Genomic DNA, 20952 nt, shown 5'->3' on the forward strand with positions numbered 1-20952 from the left:
CCAGTGACTTAGAAGCATGTTCCATACTTATTCTATGCCCCAATGAGTGTGACTCCACCAGGATGGTCACATTGGTTTATTTGTCCTTTGCTGCTCCTGCTCTGTCTCTTCTGATTCCTCTGAGCATCTCACCCCTAGTTTTTTCTTCTTTTTATTCAGAGAGTTACATAGAAGGATCAACAAGGACTAAATTTAACCCAAACCCATAATTTTACTAGGAAAAAAAATGGCCTGAGTCTACCAGCAATAAAACTGAGCCTCGGACCCAAACCTTCTAAAGGTAGATTCAGTGCTTTCCCCTCTATACTAGGCTACCTCCAAAGTGATCCCTATCTTCTCCATCATAACCCTTGGAAGGAAAGAGCTGGGCCTGGAGTGATGGATAGCAGAGGGTTGCACATTAAGGAAAAATCAGATGCAAGCAAGTAGGAGGCAGATCCTACATTAACCTAGAAGCAAATGAATAAACCCACCTCCCCTCTTCTCCTGCCCTTTTTTGCGGGTTCACAATCTAGGCCAGACTATTCCATGATGCCCTTCCTTGGGGAAGGAAAAAGGTGAAGCTTTATGTCCCTGTGTGTACTCCTTCTATTCAGGGAGAGTGGGAGTCTTGCAGTAGGGAAGGTTTTTAGGGTCTTACATTTTCTTTTCTCCAGGAGCATGCAGGGCTCATAGAGGGCAGCAGAGTGCCAGTCATCAGACATCGGGAGCCCAAAAGCAGCAGTGTTGTGTGTGTGTGTGTGTGTGATATTGTATTTGTTATATGTAATGTAAAGTGGGGAGAAAGGAAGGGAGCGGTGTAAAGGTAAGGAAAACCCTGGTATGTAGCCTGTGCTTCTGTATGAGGTGTGGGTTTTTAGTGGGGGAAGAGAAGGGAAGTCTGCCTTGTGCTGGTTGTATTTTCTCTCACAGCCTATATCCCCCCAATTCCCACTCACACTTTGCTTTCTCTCTGTGTTTCTTCATCCTTCTATTATCTTGAGGTCTACACATTTCTCCACTTTTCTATTCCTAAAGAACAGTGTCTCTGTCTTTATCTCTGTTATTCTCTCTTATTGATTGACAGGTTGTCTCTGTTTCTCAGTCTCACTCTGCATTTTAGTGTAATCCTTTTTTTACCTACCTATTTAGTTATTTTGAGCTCCTAAGTTGTGGATGATGAAAGACTTTGAGCTTCTCAAGCAACTAAAATAGAAGAAAGAATGATGTAATATGCTTTTTTTCTCTATTAGAAATTTCCATGAGACTTAGAGAGGGACCTAAAGTAGCTAGTATGAAGTATAGTAGCCAATCTATGGGTTTGTCTAAGATCAAAGGTTAGCCCTACCAAGGAGGTACAGGGTGATTCTTGGGGGACAGGAGTCTTTGTCTTTGCTATATGGCAGAAAAGAATTGGTGGGTGGGAGTGATCTGCCATAGGTTAACCTCTTAGGAAGAGAGTTTGGAGGGAGGGCACAGGATCCGAGGACACAATTCTTTTGCTTTTTTTAGGCTGAGGTCCCCTTCCCATTTTTTCTTTTGAATATCATAAATTAATCATTTATTTTAGAACTATATGGTGGGATCAAGTTATGTATTTTTTTTTTTTTACTATTTCTGCATTCCAGGAAAAATGTCATAATAATCCCAGTTATTTGGAACAAACTCAAATTCTATTTAGAAACCTAGACCAGGTGTAATATATACATAGGGTGGTAATAGGATGTTTTATGTTTATATGGTTGGATTCTCAAGATTTGCCCTCTGGAATCCTGATACTTCTCTCTTTCTCTTCTCTCTCTTACCTACTCCCCAACCCACTGTGACGGGGAGAGAAAATCTTAGAGTGATCCATGACAATCCAAACTCACTTGTCACTTTGGTAGGATTTTGATGTGCACTAGAATTATTTTTATGGGGCAGCTAGGTGGCGCAGCGGATAGAGAACCAGCCCTGAAGTCAGGAGGACCTGAGTTCAAATTTGCCCTCAGACACTTAACACTTCCTAGTTGTGTGACCCTGGGGGAGTCACTTAACCCCAATTACCTCAGCCAAAAAAGGAAGAAAAAAGATAAAAAGAGTAGAATTATTTTTATATGATGCTTTAATGTTTACAACGTATTTTATCTATACATTATCTTAATTCTCACAACAGTCTAGAAGGTAATATTAATCTGTGATTTACACAATTAATAAATGTCCAAAGTAGAATGTTGTTTTGTACTTAATATTTTTTCCCCAATTACCTGTAAAGATTGTTTTCAACATTCATTTTGGTAAGATTGAGTTGCAAATTTTTCTCCCTCTCCAAGATAATAAGCAATCTATATAAATTTATATTAAACATATTTTCTTATTAGTCTGGTTGTGAAAGAAGAATCAGGACAAAAGGGGAAAACCACAAGAAAAAATAATTAAAACAGTGAAAATAGTATGCTTTAATCTCCATTCAGACTCCATGATGCTTTCTCTGGATGTGGCTAGAATTTTTATCACAACTGTTTTGGAATTATTTTGTATCACTGTATTGGTAAGAAGAACTAAGTATATCATAATTGATCATTACACAATGTTGCTATTATTGTATCTAATGTTCTCCTGGTTCTGCTCACTTCACTTAGTATCAGCACATGTAAATCTTTCCAGGTTTTTCTGAAATCAGCCTGCTTATCATTTCTTATAGAACATAGTATTTTCTTATATTCATATACTATAACTTGTTTAATCACTCCCCAATTGATGGGCATCCATCCATCTTTCTAATTCTTTGCCACCACAATAGAACTGTTATAAATATTTTCATACATGTGGTTCCTTATCCTTTTTTTATGATCTCTTTGGAATCCAGACCTAGTAAGGTATTGCTGGATCAAAGGGTATGCAGAGTTTTCCCTTCCCAGTTTTAAGGATCATGCACTAAGCTGCCTGGATATCTATACAGTGGAGGGGGCAGACTGAGTTGAAGAAGTAGCCTCATCAACCTGCCTAGGCTCTGCACCTCCCCTGGGCCTCCCTCTCTATTTCCATTTTCCCCTCCATATCCCTCTCTCTATTAGAGTCCCCCAGGAATTTTTGCAGCAAATACATCCATACAAATTCCCCACTTTCTAAATCAGAGGTTCTTGACTTTTTGTGTGTGATGGCCCCCTTGGGCAGTAGCTGGTGAAACCTAGGGGCTCTTTCTCAGGATCATATTTTTAAAGGTATAAAATAAAAGACATGGGGTTACAAAGAAGCCAATTATATTAAAATATAAAAGCATTTTTACAACTATGCTAAGAATCTCTGTTTTAGAAAGACTAAGAAAACCAAGTATACATAAAAGCCTTGCATCTCTATGAGAGGAGGGCATACGCCTTATTTAAATGCTGTGCCCCAGTGCCTAGTATAGCCCTCCACACTTAGGAAGCACTTCATAAATGTTTGTTCAATTCATTTGGCTTCTTTTCAGGCATGACCAAGTTTCACTTCATCCGGTGCTTGGTTTCTTCTAGGCCAGGGTCCCACCATGATGTAATGGGTGGGTGGGGGTGACATTCAGGCTGACATTGAATATTTGGGTTGACTGTCACCATTTTAAAGGTTATATTGCTTTTTTCTCTTCCTTCTTCTTTTTCTTCCTCTCTCTTTCTTTCTCTCTCCCCCCTCCTCCCTGTTCTTCTCTTTCTACCCCCTGCCTTTTTCTTCTCCCTTCCCCCCTCTTCCTCTCCCTCTTTCCCTCTTCCTTTCTTCTTTACCCTCTCCCTCCTTCCACTTTTCTCCTTTTCCCCCTTCCCTCATTCCCTCCGAGCCTTTCTCCCTCTCTCTCTGTCTGTCTTTCTCTCCCTTCCCCTCTTCCCCCTCCTCCCCAAGGGAGACCTTCTCTTTCCCTGCCCCACCATGTACCCTAGGCATTGGAAAAGAGGAAGGAAGAGGGGATGTCAGGCCAGAGAGAGGTTGAGAGGAAGCCAAGTAAAAAAGGAAGAACTGGGTAAAATATTATTTTTCTAATCAGCTCTTGGGGTTTTGAACTTGCCTTTTGCCCAAAAGTAGTCCTCTTTCTGTTGTCTTTCCCAGCACCCTCTCTTGTGCCTCTTGGAACATCTTTATCTTTCCAACTCCTTTATTTCTTGGTTCAGGCCTTTCTACTCTTTCATTCTACCCTGAATTCTTCTCACTTTTTCCTCTCTCCCTTATCTCCTTTTCTTTTATTCTTCTTTGTCCTGTTTCCTTCCCTTTCTTCCCTGTTCTCTGCCTTTTCACGTATTCTATCTCCTCCCTTGGTTTTTCTTCCCTATACTGTCTTCCATCTTTTCTTATTCTTTTCTTCATCTATCTCTTTGTCCCCTCCCCTCACTCTAAGCTTCCTTTGGTCCTTCCACATCATTCTACCAATCAATCAGCAAGCATTTATGTACCTACAGTATGCCAGCACTGTACTAAGCCCTGGCAATACAAACAAAAATGAAACAGTTCCTGCCCTCAAGTAGTCCACATTCTGTTGGGAAAGATTCATTAAGAAATAGATACAAATCAAGCATTTGGAGGAATCAGGGAAATTTTCATGTAGAAGGTGTCATCTAAGCAGAGGTTAAGATTATAAAAGGTAGAGCCCAGGTAAGAGTGTATTCCTACTGTGGATACAAAGACAGAGACATGGGAGCTTAATGTCTTATTTAAGGAACAGTGAGACAGTAAAACTAGGCCATGGAGTTCAGAAAATGCAGTAATGGATAATCTAATTGAAGAGGTAATTTAGTGTCAGGTTATAAATGAGTTTAAAGCTAAACTGAGGAGTTTGATTCTAAAGGTAATAGGAGCCATTGAGTCTTATTGAGTAAGAGAATGACATAGTCAGACTTGTATGAGAAATAATTCATTTGGACCCTTACTCTATTTCAGTCAGTATCAGTCAATCTGATATGATTCCATAAGAGTAGTGATTATAAGTTCTATACAGTAGGTCTTCCGAGCTTTGAGTTGCACATTATAAAATTACTTGCTTGGTCATAAGACGCTAACTAGAGGTCCTCCACCCTTGTTTTTTCCTTGTTATAGTGACTCAGCTCCATGGAAAGTCCTCCAATTTATTTTTGTACTTCTTGGACCACTCTCTTTTGTCCAACATAAGCAAGTGACCACCTCCTCTCCTAGATGGCAGGTAATCCCATACATATTAAATATGTTAAAGTATATGTTAAATACAATATATGTATACATATTTAAACAGTTATATAACTTGTTGCACAAGAAAAATCTGATTTAGAAAGAAGGTAAAAATAACTTGAGAAGGAAAAACAAAAATGCAAGCAAACAATAACAGAAAAAGTTAAAATGTTATGTTGTGGTCCATACTCATTTCCTAGTGTTCTTTCTCTGGATGTAGCTGGTTCTGTTTATTACAGATCAATTGGAACTGATTTGGATCCTCTCATAGTTGAAGTGAGCCATGTCCATTAGAATTGATCATCATGTAGTATTGTTGTTGAAGTGTATAATGATTTCCTCGTTCTGCTCATTTCACTTAGCATCAGTTCATGTATGTCTCTCCAAGCCTCTCTGTATTCATCAGGAGGTGACTGTCTTGTGATCACTCAGTGAAGATGTCCCATATTCCAATCTACAACTCCTATGCTAATATGTCATTTTTGTCTCTCAAGAACAAAGTTTATCCACCAATAAGATTCTGTATGCCTCTTTTGCATATTTGGGTACCAACTTTATTAAAAAAAAAAACAAAACAAAACAAAAAAAAAAACAAGGTCCTGGAAAAAGAGGGTATCTCAGATCGTGAGGAAGATTTGAGGTCCACTTCATTAAAAGGGAACTAAAGACCCTTTAATAGAGTGCCACTGGCTCAGAGCTTTATCTCAGTCTGTTTTATTATAGGCAGAACAATTTTAATCCTCACACTGTATTTGCAATTTAGGGAAATGACCTTGGAAGCTGTGTGGCATATGGATTAGAAAGGGAGAGACTTGAGACAAGGAGATCAACTGGGTTATTGAAGTAGTCTAGGGAAGAGGTGAGAAGTCTCTAACTTAGATATAAATGGCCATGTGAATAGAAAGGGAAACAGAGAAAGAAATGTGGAAATGACAAAATTTGACAACTTTTTAAACATGTGGGATTAACTCCAATTAGCTACAAAGTTGTGAAATGGAGTGACTGGAAGGATGGTGATGCCTTCTAAAGAATGTGGGAAATTCAGAGTGGGAAAGGGTTTGTGGGGGAAAAGAATATATTCAATTTGGGGATGTGCTGAGTTTGTGTTAACTACAGGATGTCCCAGGTTGAAATGTCTAACTGGCAGTTGGTGATTTAGGGAAGTGGAATTCAGGAGAAAAACTAGAAGCTGGAACTACAGATTTAGAGATGTATATATATGTGTGTGTGTGTATATACATGTATATATATATATATATATATATATATATATATATATATACACATATCTATACGTGTATGTGTATGTGTATGAGTGTATGTATTCAAAAGTCATTTAAGGCAGTATAATGGATGGAATATAAACCTGAATTCAGGAAAACCTGAGTTCAAATCTGGCCTCAGATACTAGCTAAGTGACTCTGACTTACCCCTGTTTGACTTAATTTTCTTTTTTTGCAAAATAAATTGGAGAAGGAAATGGCAAACCATTTCAGGACCTCTGCAAAAAAACAAAAACAAAAACAACCCAAGCAAATGAGGTCAGAAAGAATCAGACATTAGTAAACAAACAAACAAACAAACAAACAAAAAACCCTCTCAACAAGAAGATATTTGCATTGAGATGATAATTAAGCTCATGAGAACTGATGAATCTTGAGGTGAGTGAGTGTGTGTGTGTGTGTGTGTGTGTGTGTGTGAGAGAGAGAGAGAGAGAGAGAGAGACAGAGACAGAGACAGAGACAGAGACAGAGAGAGATACACATCAAGGGGAAAGACAAGGGGAAAGAAACAGAGATACAAGAGAGATAGAAAGAGAAAGAGAGAGAGATACACACAGAGAGACAGATACACACAGAGATATAGAGAAAAACAGAGAAATAGACACAGAGAGAAAGAGAGAGGAAGGGGAAAGAAGGAGCAGAGAAGAAAAAGAAAAGAGAGAGAGAGAGAGGAGAGAGAGAGAGAGAGAGAGAGAGAGAGAGAGAGAGAGATACAGAGAGACATAGGAGTTGGGGAGAGCAAGGAGGGAGGACTCAGGACAGAAAATTGGGAAACATCTCCTAATTAGAGACATGTTTTAGAAGATGAATCATCAAAAGAGATTGAGGAGTAATGATCAGACAGCAAGTAATGTCCTGAAAACTCATAACAGGACTGGGTGCTGCAGAGGGTGAGAAAAAGCCATTAGATCTGGCAATTAAGAGAACATGCCTTTTCTGTTTGCTCTGTCCCAAACTTTCCCCCGCTTTTCTCTCTTCCTTCATTTCCCCCTCTTTCCCGGGACAGCTAGATGGTTAATGGATAGAACTTGAAGTCAGAAAGACCTGAATTTAAATCCAGTCTCAGACACGTAGTTGCTATCTGACCCTTGGAAAGTTACTTAATCTATTTGCCTCAATTTCCCTCTATGAAATGGGGATAATAATTGGCTTGTGGTAAGGCTCCAATGAGAAAATAATTATATATGTATCACCTCTATCAAATTATTTGCCTTCCAAGAAACTGGAAACTGAGTGGATGCCCATCAATTGGAGAATGGTTGAATAAATTATGGTATATGAATGCTATGGAATACTAATGTTCTGTAAGAAACAACCAGCAGGATGATTTCAGAGAAGCCTGGAGAGACCTACATGAACTGATGCTAAGTGAAATGAGCAGAACCAGGAGATCATTATACAACAAGACTATACGATGATCAATTCTGATGGACGTGGCTCTCTTCAACAATGAGATGATTCAAACCAGTTCCACTTGTTCAGTGATGAGGAGAACCATCTACACCCCAGAGAGAGAATCATGGGAAAAGAGTGTGGAACACAACATAACATTCTCACTCTCTCTGTTGTTATTTGCTTGCATTTTGTTTTCTTTCTCAGTTTTTCTTTTTCTTCTTGATCAGATTTTTCTTGTAAGCAAGATAAATGTATAAATATGTATACATATATTAGATCCAACATGTATTTCAATATATTTAACATATTGGACTACCCTGCCAGCTAGGGGAAGGGGTGGGAGGGAGGAGGGGAAAATTTGGAACAAAAGTTTATGCAAGGGTCAATGTTGGAAAAATTACCCATGCATATCCTTTGGAAATAAAAAGCTTTAATAATAATTTTAAAGATTATTTGCCTTCTTAATGAAGGGGAAGAGGAGAGAGGGTGGGAGAAAATTTGGAATTCAAAATTATTTTATAAAAGGCTAAATGTATTTTTATATGTAATTGGGAAAAATTAAAATACTTTGAAAATAAGTTTATAATGGTAAAGCACTTAATCCTGTGTCTGACATATAGCAATCACTGTCAGCTATCATCATCATACTACTTCCTGTCACTCTCTTCATTTTATTGTCCTTTTCTTTTCTCTCTTCTTCATTTCCTTTTCCCCAACCATATCTTTGGTTCATTGCATTGTTGAGTGCTGGGTTTGAAATGAGATGATTTGAGTTCAGCTGTGAGATCCTGGGAAAGTTATTTAAGTTACTCAGTTTCTTCATCTGTAAAGTAAAAAGATTGGACTAGAGAACTTCTTTAGTCCCTTCCAGCTCTAGAGGTAAGCTCTTATGGTTGCGTATTCACTCTGTCTCTTTGTCTCTTTCTCTTTCTCCCCCCCCCTCCTCTTCCCTTCCCTTCCCTTCTATCTTTCCTCCTTTCCTATCTCTCCTTTCCTCCTCTCTCCCTTTTTTTCTTCCTCTCTCCCCTCTTGCCTTCCTACTTTTAGCTGAGTGTCAGGTTGAACCTGAAGAATTATTGGGGTTCCCTGTTCCCTGGCTTGATGTCTAGATTATGTGTTCCCTTTTAGCTTCCATACCTTTTCTCCTGCAGAAGAAGCCAAATAGGATACTCCTTCCTCTCCTCTTTTCTTATCTCCTCTCTTCTGTTCTTTTCTCAAATAGTTCAAATTTATTTTTCTCTTTGACAGTGTTGAAGGGCAATTCAGAATCCCAGGCTTCTCTAAGGACATTTTGTCTCTTCCTCCTAATTTCAGGCAAAGTTTCTTCGAGTCTCAAGAATCTCTTTTTTCACTCTGGAGACAGAAAGACCCTTCTGTGGCTCTTAGCTCTGCTGAATGGGCAGTCCTTCTTAGTGTCTAGCTTCATTATCTCATGCTGCAATTTCTGTGAATATTACCCATCTGAGTAGAATATTCTTCTACCACCACTGACAGACTTTCCAATCCGGCCAACCCTTCAGTCCCCCAGCCTGGGATTGACTCTGGAGGGAATTTATTGGTGGCTGCCCCTGGAGGAAGCAGGGACAAGTGTTTTCCTCTCTAGGCCCAGCGTGCTGCCTTGCAGGCCGACAGCTCCCTCGTTCCAGCCCATCGCAGCGGCTGATTTACCTCTGTGGCTGTGGGATTTAGCTGCTGTCCGGGTTCCTGCTATAAATCCCTGGGCAAATAACCACGCTCTGCATCAGAGCCGACGACAAGGGAACAGAGCCAGAGCAGATGGTAGGTCTAGTGATGAAGCTGGCTAGGGTATGTTCATGGGAGATTGGGGTAGGAGGCAGGGGAAATCCTTCCAAGTTCATCTAGGCCATCCCTCTGCATCTAAGCAAGGCTGTCCCAGCTTAGCCCCACAGGAACTCCTTTCTACAGCTATAGATACCTGCTGTGATCCCCTTTAGCCTGCATCACCAGGAATTCCCTCCTCATTTATGCTGCAGCTAAAGCCCATTTTCTCTTATTCTGTCATTGATGAAGAAGGAATATGACTGGTTCTTATTCTTGTTTTAGCAACTCTTCAGAGTCTTTAGCCCCAGTTAGCTTTTAGAACTACTGATCTTGAATTGGCTACAGTATCTACTCTCCTAGAAGAGATTTGAATGATATCAGAAGATTATTCCAAAGGTGAAATTTCTGAACCAAGCTATTCTCTTTTTTTTATTATTAAAGTTTAACATATTATCATGTATATTTCTAATAATGATAATGCAAGGTAGACAGTAGTGGGTAGTCTGCATTTGTACTGTGATTTATGGTTTACAAAATAATTTTATGTAATTTTTCTCATATAACTCTCATAATAACAATGTGATCATAATGTCAGTATTATCATTCCCATTTTGAAATTCAAAAACTAATTCACTCACACCATTAAATGGGAGGGCCAGATTTCACATCCAAGTTCTCTAGTCCCAAGTTCATTTTTTAAGGCATCATTCTTAACTAGACATGGGAATGCTCAAGTGTCTGGAGAAAACCCCTAAAAACAGGCCAAAGGAAGGGTGTGAAACAGCCTTGAAGACAAGCATTTAATTGTGGGAGCAGACTAAATTTTCCAAACCCAATGGAAAGTGCTATGATCTGAGATTCTGAACTATGTTTAAAGCCTGGCAATGAGAAGAGGTCTCCTTTGAAACACAGCATAGTGATGTAGTGTTTGGTATTTCCAGAGTATTTTCAATGATAGCTTATATTTATGTGGTCTTTTGGCATGCCTCTGGAAAGTCCTTATGGGGTCCTGAGTATGTCCCTAACCTCGCTGAATCTCAGTTTTTCCATCTGTAAAATAAGCAAACTATTCTACTTCCTCCTTCCACTTTTATACCAGCTGTAGATCCTATGATCCTATAAAGGAGGCAGCTGAGATTTAAAAGGTTCCAATTTACTTAAGGTCACATCACTGGAAGAGCCAGGTTTCAGATCCAGCCAAACTTTCAGATTTCATAGGCATTCCTCTCTAATTGCCTCTGTTGAATCTCACAGCATTTCTTTGAGATATCTCCATTTTACAGGATAGGGGAATAGATTCTGAGAAAAGTCAGGTGTTCAAGCTCATCTATAACTTGGCAAAACCCCAGGTAAGGTCTTTTGTCTCAAGTCCAGTGCTTTCCTTTTCACTCATTCACCTTTCTTTGTATTCCCAGGGCTTAGCACAATGCCTGACACATAGTAAGCACTTAATAAATGCTTGTTGACTGACAGATCTATCTTTTTATTCCCATTCTCTCTCTCTCTCTCTCTCTCTCTCTCTCTCTCTTTCTCATTTGTTTCCCGCTCCCCCAAATAGCTCTCTTTCTATTCCTCTCCTGTCTCCCATTTCCTGGTCACGTTCATCTAAACCTGCTACTACCCTAAACTTCCAGTTGCCTTCTCTCTCCAGTTATTCTCATTCACTGATCCATAGGCATTGATGTGATTGTCAGTTGCTGGGGTCAGGGTTGTTCCCCCAGATTCTCACCTCAGCTACGAGACCCAGTCCCCCATGTCCCCTCTGTGCTTGCTCCCTGTTCTCCTCATTCATCTTCCCTGTCCCCTGCTGCCTCCGCCTGGGAGATCACAGACACTGAATCAGCAGTCAGCACTAGTGTTCTGCTGACAGGGGAATTTCTGCCTCGGCGGCTTCTTCCTAGGCTATCAGGGCTTCTCCCTATGGCTTGGAGATCTAGTGGGGAGGAGGGAAGGCACAAAAGAAAAGAAAAGGAGAGGAGCCCAATAGCAAGAGGAAATGAGAAAGGGAGAGATGTAAAAAGAAATGGGTGAGAAGAAAAATAGAGAGAAGAGGGGAAGAGAAAAGGAAGAGGGAGTGATAAAGGGAGTGGTACAAGGAGAAGTGGGGGACAGAAAGAGAGAAGATGTCAGGTTCCAGGGCTGATTTCATCCCCTCTGGAGGCCTTCTAGGCCAAGCTTTCCCCTTTCCTACCACCAGTCCCTCTTGAGTTCCCTGAGAATCTTCTCTTGGTTACTTCATATACAGTATTTTTTGGATAGGTTTGAGTGATTGGAGGGGAATGGCCTGTCATCCTGGTCAGTCCTGGATCTCTCTGATTGTCTCTGTCTCTGTCTCATTATATCTCTGTGCTCTCTCTCTGAATATCTCTCTCCCTTTCACTCCGTGGTTTGTACTTCATCTTGTTTGCGCGGCGTCGGCGGCTGGGCCTGCTCTAGGGGTTTAATGATCTGTGCCATTATTTATAGCTTTGCGCACCGAGAAACACACTGAATTTATCGCCTGCTTCTATAAATAACCCTGGCAAACGGGTACCCAGGGAGGCAGTGGGGGAGGGGGAAACAAGGGAAGAAAGGAATGGGGGAGTAAGATGGGGGGCAGCTTTTCAACACCCTCTCCCCCCCAAAAGAAAACAACAGGAGAATATTTGTGTTTGATCCTAAGTACAAACAACAGGGTATACAATAGGAAAGTATGTGTATACCTAGGAAAGTGTTTCTGTGCATATGTAATTATGTTATTGTAACATTGTGTATATTTGTACCTATCTGTGTATATGAATAGAAACTTCTGTGTACTACAATGTATATTTGTCTACATCTCAGTATGTTTGAGAGAGGCAAAGAAGAGGAGAAGAGGGATCGCTATCTTAGCAGATCAAGCCCCCAGTGCACTGACAGAAGCCATGGCAAGCTGACCCAGGCCACTACCTTGAGAGGACTTCCTAGAACTGGTTAAACAGCCAGTGATTGTGGAGGGAAAGGAAGACCCCATACTAGATCCTTTACCCCTTCAGCTAAGAGATCATATTATATTTCTGAGTCTGATCCCAGTTGCCTAAACATCCCTGGGTGAATATGGTACCAAATCCAGGGAGAAAGTAGCTGGGCCACTCCTATAACTAAGACAGAAGAAAAGGAAGAGGAGACCCAACCCATGATAGTTTCCAGGAAAATATTTTGAACTGGTGAGTACATGTGAAAGTATCTCAGGATGCTGCTGAATGTGTATGTATTGTTAATGTGGCCTAATACATGAGACTGTAGGGGGTAGAATGTGTATGGTACTGTATGATAATAGTGCCTGGGAAGACAGTGAGGAATTTTCAGGCAGGTTCGGGGAAAGAGAAGAGAAATATTTTGTATTCTTTGTCAGGAAGAAGATCTGGAATGAGCTCACCGTGATAACCAGATATTTGCTAATGGAAGGCAGAATACATTAATGAGCAGAGCATTGGACTAGGAATCAGGGAGCTTCTCCTTTGGCTAGAACCTCCAAGAGAATGTAAATCCTTAAGGGAAGAGACCTTTCTTTCAGTTGAGCAGGAGCATTATTAATGCTTGTGAAGTAAATGAACGAATGAGTGAACTTCCAGTGGGACCTTGAGCTCACCCTTCTTCAAATCTAAGATAAGCTGTCAGCTCAAGAACTTGGACTTTTTTATAGAGCCATGTGCCAGTCCTTGATTCTATATTATACAGACACACAATAACCATGCTCCCCCATCAGAACATTCTTCTTACACTCTTATCCCAGCCCGGGGGAGGTCTAGTCACCACCTGACTTTGAAACCTATCATTCCCCAGGTCCAGGCCACAGCCTGAATGACATCCTAGAATTGTGGGATGGCAGTTGAGGACTCCTAGCATTTACTTGAGCTTTAGTCCCCTTTCTCACTAGAATGAGACAGAAGATCAAGAGTCCCCTCTTCAACCTCAGTGGGTCAATTCTATCTGTTCTCCTAGACCAAGTGTTCTTCTTTCTTTCCCTGGGCTTGTCCAGGTTGAGGGATGGAATACTGCATACCCAGGTGCCCAACTTGGGAAACTGGAGCCCTCCTTCCTATCTTTTTCTGCCCTTTGCTGGTGGTTTACTCCCCCATCTCTCCTTCAGTTCAGTGCATCAGCTTGGAAAAAGCTGCAGCTATTAAGTGGAGAAGCGCTTTGCATCTCTAATGAGGACATTTGCATATGTAACGAGGAACTTTCACAGGTGTTGGCAAAGTTGCCCCTCCTTCTCGAGCTCCCTTCCTTCTGGCCACCTGACCTGCTGGTGCTGGTATTCCTCTACATATAGTCTTATTTCTGTATACCCATGATTTAGGTGGGATGCAGAACAAAGGGACGATGACTGAAAAGATGTGGGGGCGGGGGAGGGGATAAGGGGATTTCATCTCTTCAGACTCATTGTTTTCCCCTGTGAGGAACAACATGGAGAGACAAATCTCAAATCCTAGTATAGACACACTCATGAAAATGCATTCTCTTCATGGGTCAGTAGAGGCACACAGATATGTGCCGGAACACATCCTAATATAATATGGCATATGAACATGTGAAAGCAAGCACATCAATAGGCACCATAGTCCTGTTGCCATACAGACTTAGCATATGTTCATGATTGCTCCAAGCATATATAACCTTGCAACCCTGCTCCTTCTCTCCAGATATAATCACTTAAAGCAAAAATGGGATCGATCAAGGCAGACCCCACTCCCCTACCCTCTAACTGACCTAGCTATTTCCACACACGCACAGTTTGCTCATATCATGATATTAAAATATACACAATTCAAGCTGGCTGGTACTCAGATCAAATAAACACACTTGGAAGGCACACACTGTCTCTTTCCTTTTCCAGAGATTTCTGCCTCTGCCACTATAAGTGTGTGTGTGTGTAGGAAGGAACTGGAGAACTGAAGGCTAACAATAATGGTGGGGAAAAGATATAACTCAAGAGGAAGAGGAAGAGAGCAGGGTAAGGATGATAGGAGGAGATAGGAAGAGGCTGGGAAGGAGCTTGGGTGAAAAGAATGGAGGCAAGAGAGGAAGAGGATGAGGGGAGAATGGTAAGGTCTGGGAAGTGGTGGGCAAAAGGGCAAAGTCCAGAAAGATAGTAGAAGAACAGGGACGGAGGGACACTGGGAAGATTGGGGCAGAGGCAGAGGAGTTAAAATCCCATCAAGGTCATTCTTAGGTTATTCCCCTGCAGCCCTCTCCTCTGCAAGCCACAGCCAGCCAATCCTGATCCCCTCTCCCTCTCCCCCCACCTCTCTCCTGCAGCTGGCCCTAATGATGGATGGTGCTGTTCAGCAGTACCTTTTGGGGGACAGGGACCAGCACTGCTTCTAATTACCCCCTTCTCTAGTGAATGTTAGGGACTGGGGTCTTTCATTAACCATTGCTCCCTCTCTCTACCCTAGGGCTGACCACATTAGCATTGGGGAGCTGGGAGAGGGGCAGTGACCTTCATCTGCCCTCTTTCAGTCACTCGGTCTGGGTGGGGATGGGATGGATGCTTGTGGGGAGGGGGATAAAGAGGGCTCTGACTTAGGATGTTATGAAGGGGAAAGGAGGGGTTTAAAAGTGGCAGACTAATTCAGAGTAAACATCAAATTCCTTTCTCATAGGTGAGAGAGATCTGCTACCAAGGATAGAAGAAAAGAAACTAGACTTTCATCTGGAAGAAAGAAGGAAAGACATTGTGGGAAACCAAGGGTAAATGTTAGCCTAATTCCCCACGGGACCTTAAATACACAGCAGTACCTCTGATGGGATGAATACAGTAGGATGATTGAAATGAATTTCCAGATGGAGAAAGTGGAGTTCAGGATAAATAATAGGGAGGACTTCCAGACTGTTAAGGATGGGAGACACAAACAGGTGGCTGACTGGAGATGGCATCGGGGAGGCAAAAGGGATTATGATTTTAGAAAAGCACTGACTAAAAGGCTCAGATATTCTCCGCATTTTGGACAGCTACCAAGGAAATGGCCTAAAATTGCAGCTAGTGGGAAGAAGCTTAGATGAGAAGAAGATTCTGTAGAATAGGATTGGGAAACTTGGAAATGAGAGATCCGAGGGAAGGTGTCATGTCTCAATATAAGAGGCTTCTGTGTGAGAATGGAGGGAGAAAAATGATGAATTTAGGAGTCCTAAAGCAGATGAAACCATTTTGAATCCTCCCTGCCATGGCTGGCAGGAGTCTGTTTGTATTTGTATTCATGTGGGGGGGAGGGGAAGTGCTCAATTCTCTATGTTTCAAATGGATAAATAGGGAAAAGGAAGGGGGAATATGAGCTGGAAAAAGTAATCTTGTAGTGTGGCACTGCCTTTGGAATCAAAGTGAGCTCCAATAAGGCCAAGATATTTTACTTGTCTAGAGGTGGACTAGAGATCTAAGGTCCCCCAATAGACCCTTAATAGATCCCAACCAAATGGGCTATAGGACACAGCCATGCTGAGAACCAGTTTCTTGTTATTGTCCTGAGATGGCCTGATTTGATGATAATTATTGAGGGGAGCATCCCAAATGTTCATATGGACTATTTGTGCCAGCCTGTGCTAGAGATTTTAAATAATATAGAGCTTCATAATGGTCTGACCAGCCATAGTTGGACATGTTGTGCCTTGTCCCCAACATAGCGATGTCATTTTCATTCTCTTTGATCAAGAAGGGCAAGCCAACCAACCAAGGAGGGTGCATGTTGCATAAGGTGAGATCAGGGTTTAAGAACTACCTTTACCATTCACTATGATCCTAGACAAGTGAAGTAACCTTAAAGTACTTTATGTTATTGTTCAGTAATTTGCAGTCGAGTTCATCCCATCTGAGGTTTTCTTGGTAGAGATACTGGAGTAGTTTGCCATTTCCTTCTCCAGTTCATTTTACAGATGAGGAAACTGAGACAAACAGGATTAAGTGACTTGTCCAAGTCACACAGCTAATATATGTTTGAGACCAGATTAGAATTCAGGAAGATTAGTCTTCCTGACTCCAGGTCTACTGCTCTGTCCATTGTACTGTGTAACTGCCCTGAAGTACCCTAGGCAACTCTATTAAGATGACAAGTTGCAGAGAAAGTGCTTAGCAGGAGTTTCCTCTACCGATGAAATCAGATCCATTCAGTCAAGTGGCATTAAACACCTATTATTGTTCCAGGCATTATGCTAAGTGTTGGGGATGCAAAGAAAGATAAGATAGTCCCCTCTGCAGGGACTTTATGATTTACTGTAAGAGAGTAAACAAGAGTTTAGACTAGCAATCAGCTGCTAGTGAGGTCCAGTCTCTGTTATAATATTAATTATTGCTATCAATGATGTGAATAAAAGAAGGGCAATGTCACTTGTCTTCAAAGCCAAGAAGGCCTGCATTCAGGTTCTACCTCTGATATATATAGACACATCCACTCAAGTGCTGTAGGATACTGAACAAATCATTTAACTTCTAAGACTTTAAATCAGGCACAGAGAAGGTAGTGAAAGGAGTTTCCTCATAGAGAATTCTCTCTACCATCAAATCCCAGGTCTACAGCCTTATGATTCAGTGGTCTCTCTGAGCCATAGTAAGGGCTGAAAACCTGCTATCCTGGGCCAGTGATGGATATCTTTGTGTCAGTCTTGGCAGCAAGCATGATGATGATGATGATGATGTTCCTGTAAGCCTTGTATTAGACTCTGGGGATACAGAAATAAAAAGCAGAATGGTCCCCACTGTCTAGGAGTTTGCATTCTATTGAGCCACTCAATTTGACCTGAGCCAAGGGAGAAAGCTGGAGGGGCTGCTGAGGAGATGAGAAGCTCTCTCTAATTATTTAGCCTGGTTAGCCAAGGTGCTGGTACTTGTTTTATTTTTGGTTTTTGTTTTTTTAATTTAAAATTTTCTATTTATTTTTTATTAAAGATTTTTATTTTCAAAACATGCACAGGTAATTTTTCAACATTGATCCTTGCATAGCCTTGTATTCCAAATTTCCCCCTCTTTTCCCCCACTCCCTCCCCTAGATAATAAGCAATCCAATATATGTTATACATGTTAAAATATATGTTAAATCCAATATGCGTAAACATATTTATACAATTATCTTACTGCCCAAGAAAGTTTAAATCAAAAAGGAAAGAAAACAAATAAGAAAACAAAATGCAAGTGAACAACAACAGAAAGAGTGAGAATGTTATGTTATGATCCACACTCAATTTTCACAATCCTTACTCTAGGTATAGATGGCTCTCTTCATCACAACATCATTGAAACTGACCTCAATCATCTCATTGTTGGGAATCATCTCAGAATTAATCATTATATAATTTTAAAAAAAAATTTATTAAAGTTTTTTTATTTTTCAAAACATATGCATGGACAACTTTTTAATATTAGTCCTTGCAAAACCTTGTATTCCAATTTTTTCCTCCCTTCCCTCATATCTTCCCCTAGATGACAAGTAGTCTAATATATGTTAAACATGGTAGAGATATTTGTTAAATCTAATGTATGCATACATACTTATACAATTATTGTGCTGCACAAGAAAAATCAAAGCAAACCAATAAAAAAAGGAAGCAAAATAAAATGTAAGCAACAACAAAGAGTGAAAATGCTATGTTGTCCACACTCACTTCCCACAGTCCTCTCTAGGTGTAGATGGTTCTCTACATCACTGAACAATTGGAACTGGTTTGAATCATCTCATTGTTGAAGAGAGCCACATTCATCAGAATTGATCATTGTACAATCTTGTTACCATGTACAATGATCTCCTGGTTCTGCTCATTTCACTTAACATCAGTTCATGTAAGTCTCTCCAGGCCTCTCTAAAATCATCCTACTGATTGTTTCTTAAAGAACAATAGTATTCCATAATATTCATATACCACAATTTATTCAGACATTCTCCATTTGATGGGCATCCACTCAATTTCCAGTTTCTTGACACTTCAAAGAGGGCTGCCACAAACATTTTTGTACATATGGATCCCTTTCCCTTCTTTAAGATCTCTTTGGAATATAAGCCCAGGAGAAACACTGCTGGGTCAAAGGGTATGCACAGCTTGTTAACTTTTTGAACATAGTTCCAAATTGCTTTCCAGAATGGTTGGATCCGTTCACAATTCCACCAACAATGTATCAGTGTCCCAGTTTTCCCACATCTCCTCCAACATTCATCATTATCTTTTCCTGTCATCTTAGCCAATCTGAGAGATGTGTAGTGGTATCTCAGAGTTGTCTTAATTTGCATTTCTCTGATCAATAGTGATTTAGAGATGCTGGTACTTGGTACCTATTTGGATAACAGAGTGAGTGACAAGGCAAACATGGTTAGTTAGGCAACAGAAGAGATGCACAGAGGGTGAAGGACAATGATGCTCTGTCTCTCCTCCTGGTGCACTTCCATTCCTCCCCCCTTCCCTAATTTATTTCTTCAGCCTCCTCTCCTTTCCCCTCAGTGTACCGTGCTCCAAAGCCTCCCTCTCCCTTCTGTGTTATTTGGGTTGGTCCAGCCTGGAAATGTTATCATGTGTGCTCCATCCCATTAACCCAATCTGTCATCTAAGGGGATTTAGTTTGTCCACTGCCCATGGGAATCTGTTGTTTCTCCTGCACTCCCTTCTCAGGGACAGTCATTTTCCTACCTTGTAGAAGGAGAAGCCCCTCAAGAGTCGAATGTAGAGTTGTAACTCATTCTTGTCTTGGGGATTTGGATAGGAACCATGTTCCTAAGACCTGCCTTTGTTATTTTGCCCTGTCCTTTGTTCTTTCTTATATCCCTGGGTGCCCCCTTGAATGAAGGGATAACAATTGATTTTAGCTTTGCCTAGGTTAGGAGAGAGAATGGGGTTGGGATTAGAGTTGGTGAATATAGTGTTCCCCAAATGACAGAGCCAGCCCCACTCCCATACACATAGTTGAGGAGAACTGGAATTCTGATTCTGAGAAAACTTAGGATAGGGGGGAGCTACTCTGCTTGGGGAAGAGGTCAGGGTCCTCCTAACTATAGTGGGAGAGGAAGACAGATGGGGTGGGGAAGTAGTAATCCATCATCTATACCCCAGGTCCCCAGGAGATCAGGGAGCTTTGGCCCAACCAGGCTTTTCCAGTCACAGCTATGTGTATATACACACACATCCCTGCAGACAATCAAACTGTCAAAAAGAGACACAGATACATATGTAGACACAGAAACAATAACACACAGGTATTCAAAATGACACAAAAACACACTAACTCAGGGAAACTGAAAAATAGACAGAAAAACCCAGAGCTATTCACCTGAAAATAGTGACATCTATCCATAACCTCCCAAATGGTCTTCCAGCCTCTAATTTTTTCCTGCTTCAAACCCAGACTAATTTAACTGATCATATTTCTCTTTCTGAAAAATCTTCACTGGGGACTCAATTACTTAAAGGCTAAAGTCTAAAATCTTGCATTTAAGACACTGTGCTAATCCAACTGTCTTTTCCAACAGTTCCTATTAGCACATTGCTGTTGTTTTTGTCTCGGCCATGATACTGAAGTAGTTTTTTTTTTCTTTCTCTAGCTCATTTTACAGATGAGAAAACTGAGGTCAGCAGTGTTAAGTCACATAGTAAGTATCTAGGGCCAGATCTGAACTCAGGACTTCCTAACTTCAGCCCTGGTATTCTATTTTTTCCATGTAGCTGCTCCTAGCAGGCATTTAATAAATGCTTACTGACTGTATAAATACTGTGCTCAAGCTAAACTGAAATCTTCTCAGGTCTTTCTAATAAGAACATACTTTTTTACTAATTTATATCACCTTTGTACTAATTGGTTCTTCTGCCTAAAATGTCTTTCTTGGTATCTGCCTCAGGTCTCCATCTTTCTTTTTCATTTTTTTTTTAACATTTAAATTTTATTTCATTTTATCTCAATTGCACACAAACAAAAAAATTTAACATTAATTTTGGCTTACCTCCTTCCTTGCCCTGCTCCTTGAGAAAGCAAGCATTTTGATAAAGATTACACATATGCAACCATTTTAGCTCTATTGCAAAAGAAAACACAGATTTAAAAAAAAAGAATAATAAAGTTTTAAAAAATTCTTCAATTTATATTCAGATTCTTTATCAGTTCTTTCTCTGGAGGTGCATAACAATTTTCATCATAAATCCTTCAGAATTGTCTTGGATCCTTGTATTTCTGAAATAGATTCACAATAGATCATCACAGTATTACTATTATAATATACAATGTTCTTTTGGTTTTGTCCATTTCATTTTGTTTCAATTTATGTGAATTTTCTCATGTGTTTTTGAAATCATGTTCTTATAGTACAGTAGTATTCCATTACAACCATATATCATAACTTGTATAGTTATTCCCCAATTGATGAGCATCTCTTTGGTTTCC

General features: G+C 40.5%; 1 long non-coding RNA gene across 3 annotated transcripts in view; it reads left to right on the forward strand.

Moving 5' to 3' along the window:
* LOC127564600 (uncharacterized) overlaps window positions 1-20642 on the forward strand; it is a 37630-nt gene extending 16988 nt beyond the window's left edge. For all 3 annotated transcript variants that reach the window (XR_007954315.1, XR_007954316.1, XR_007954314.1), the window contains exons 4-5: window positions 15212-15299; window positions 20120-20642. This is a non-coding gene — a long non-coding RNA (uncharacterized LOC127564600). The remainder of the gene's footprint in view (window positions 1-15211; window positions 15300-20119) is intronic.
* Window positions 20643-20952: the final 310 nt, after the last annotated feature.

Source organism: Antechinus flavipes, chromosome 5 (genome assembly GCF_016432865.1).
Source record: "Antechinus flavipes isolate AdamAnt ecotype Samford, QLD, Australia chromosome 5, AdamAnt_v2, whole genome shotgun sequence".
Taxonomy (NCBI): Eukaryota; Metazoa; Chordata; class Mammalia; order Dasyuromorphia; family Dasyuridae; genus Antechinus; species Antechinus flavipes.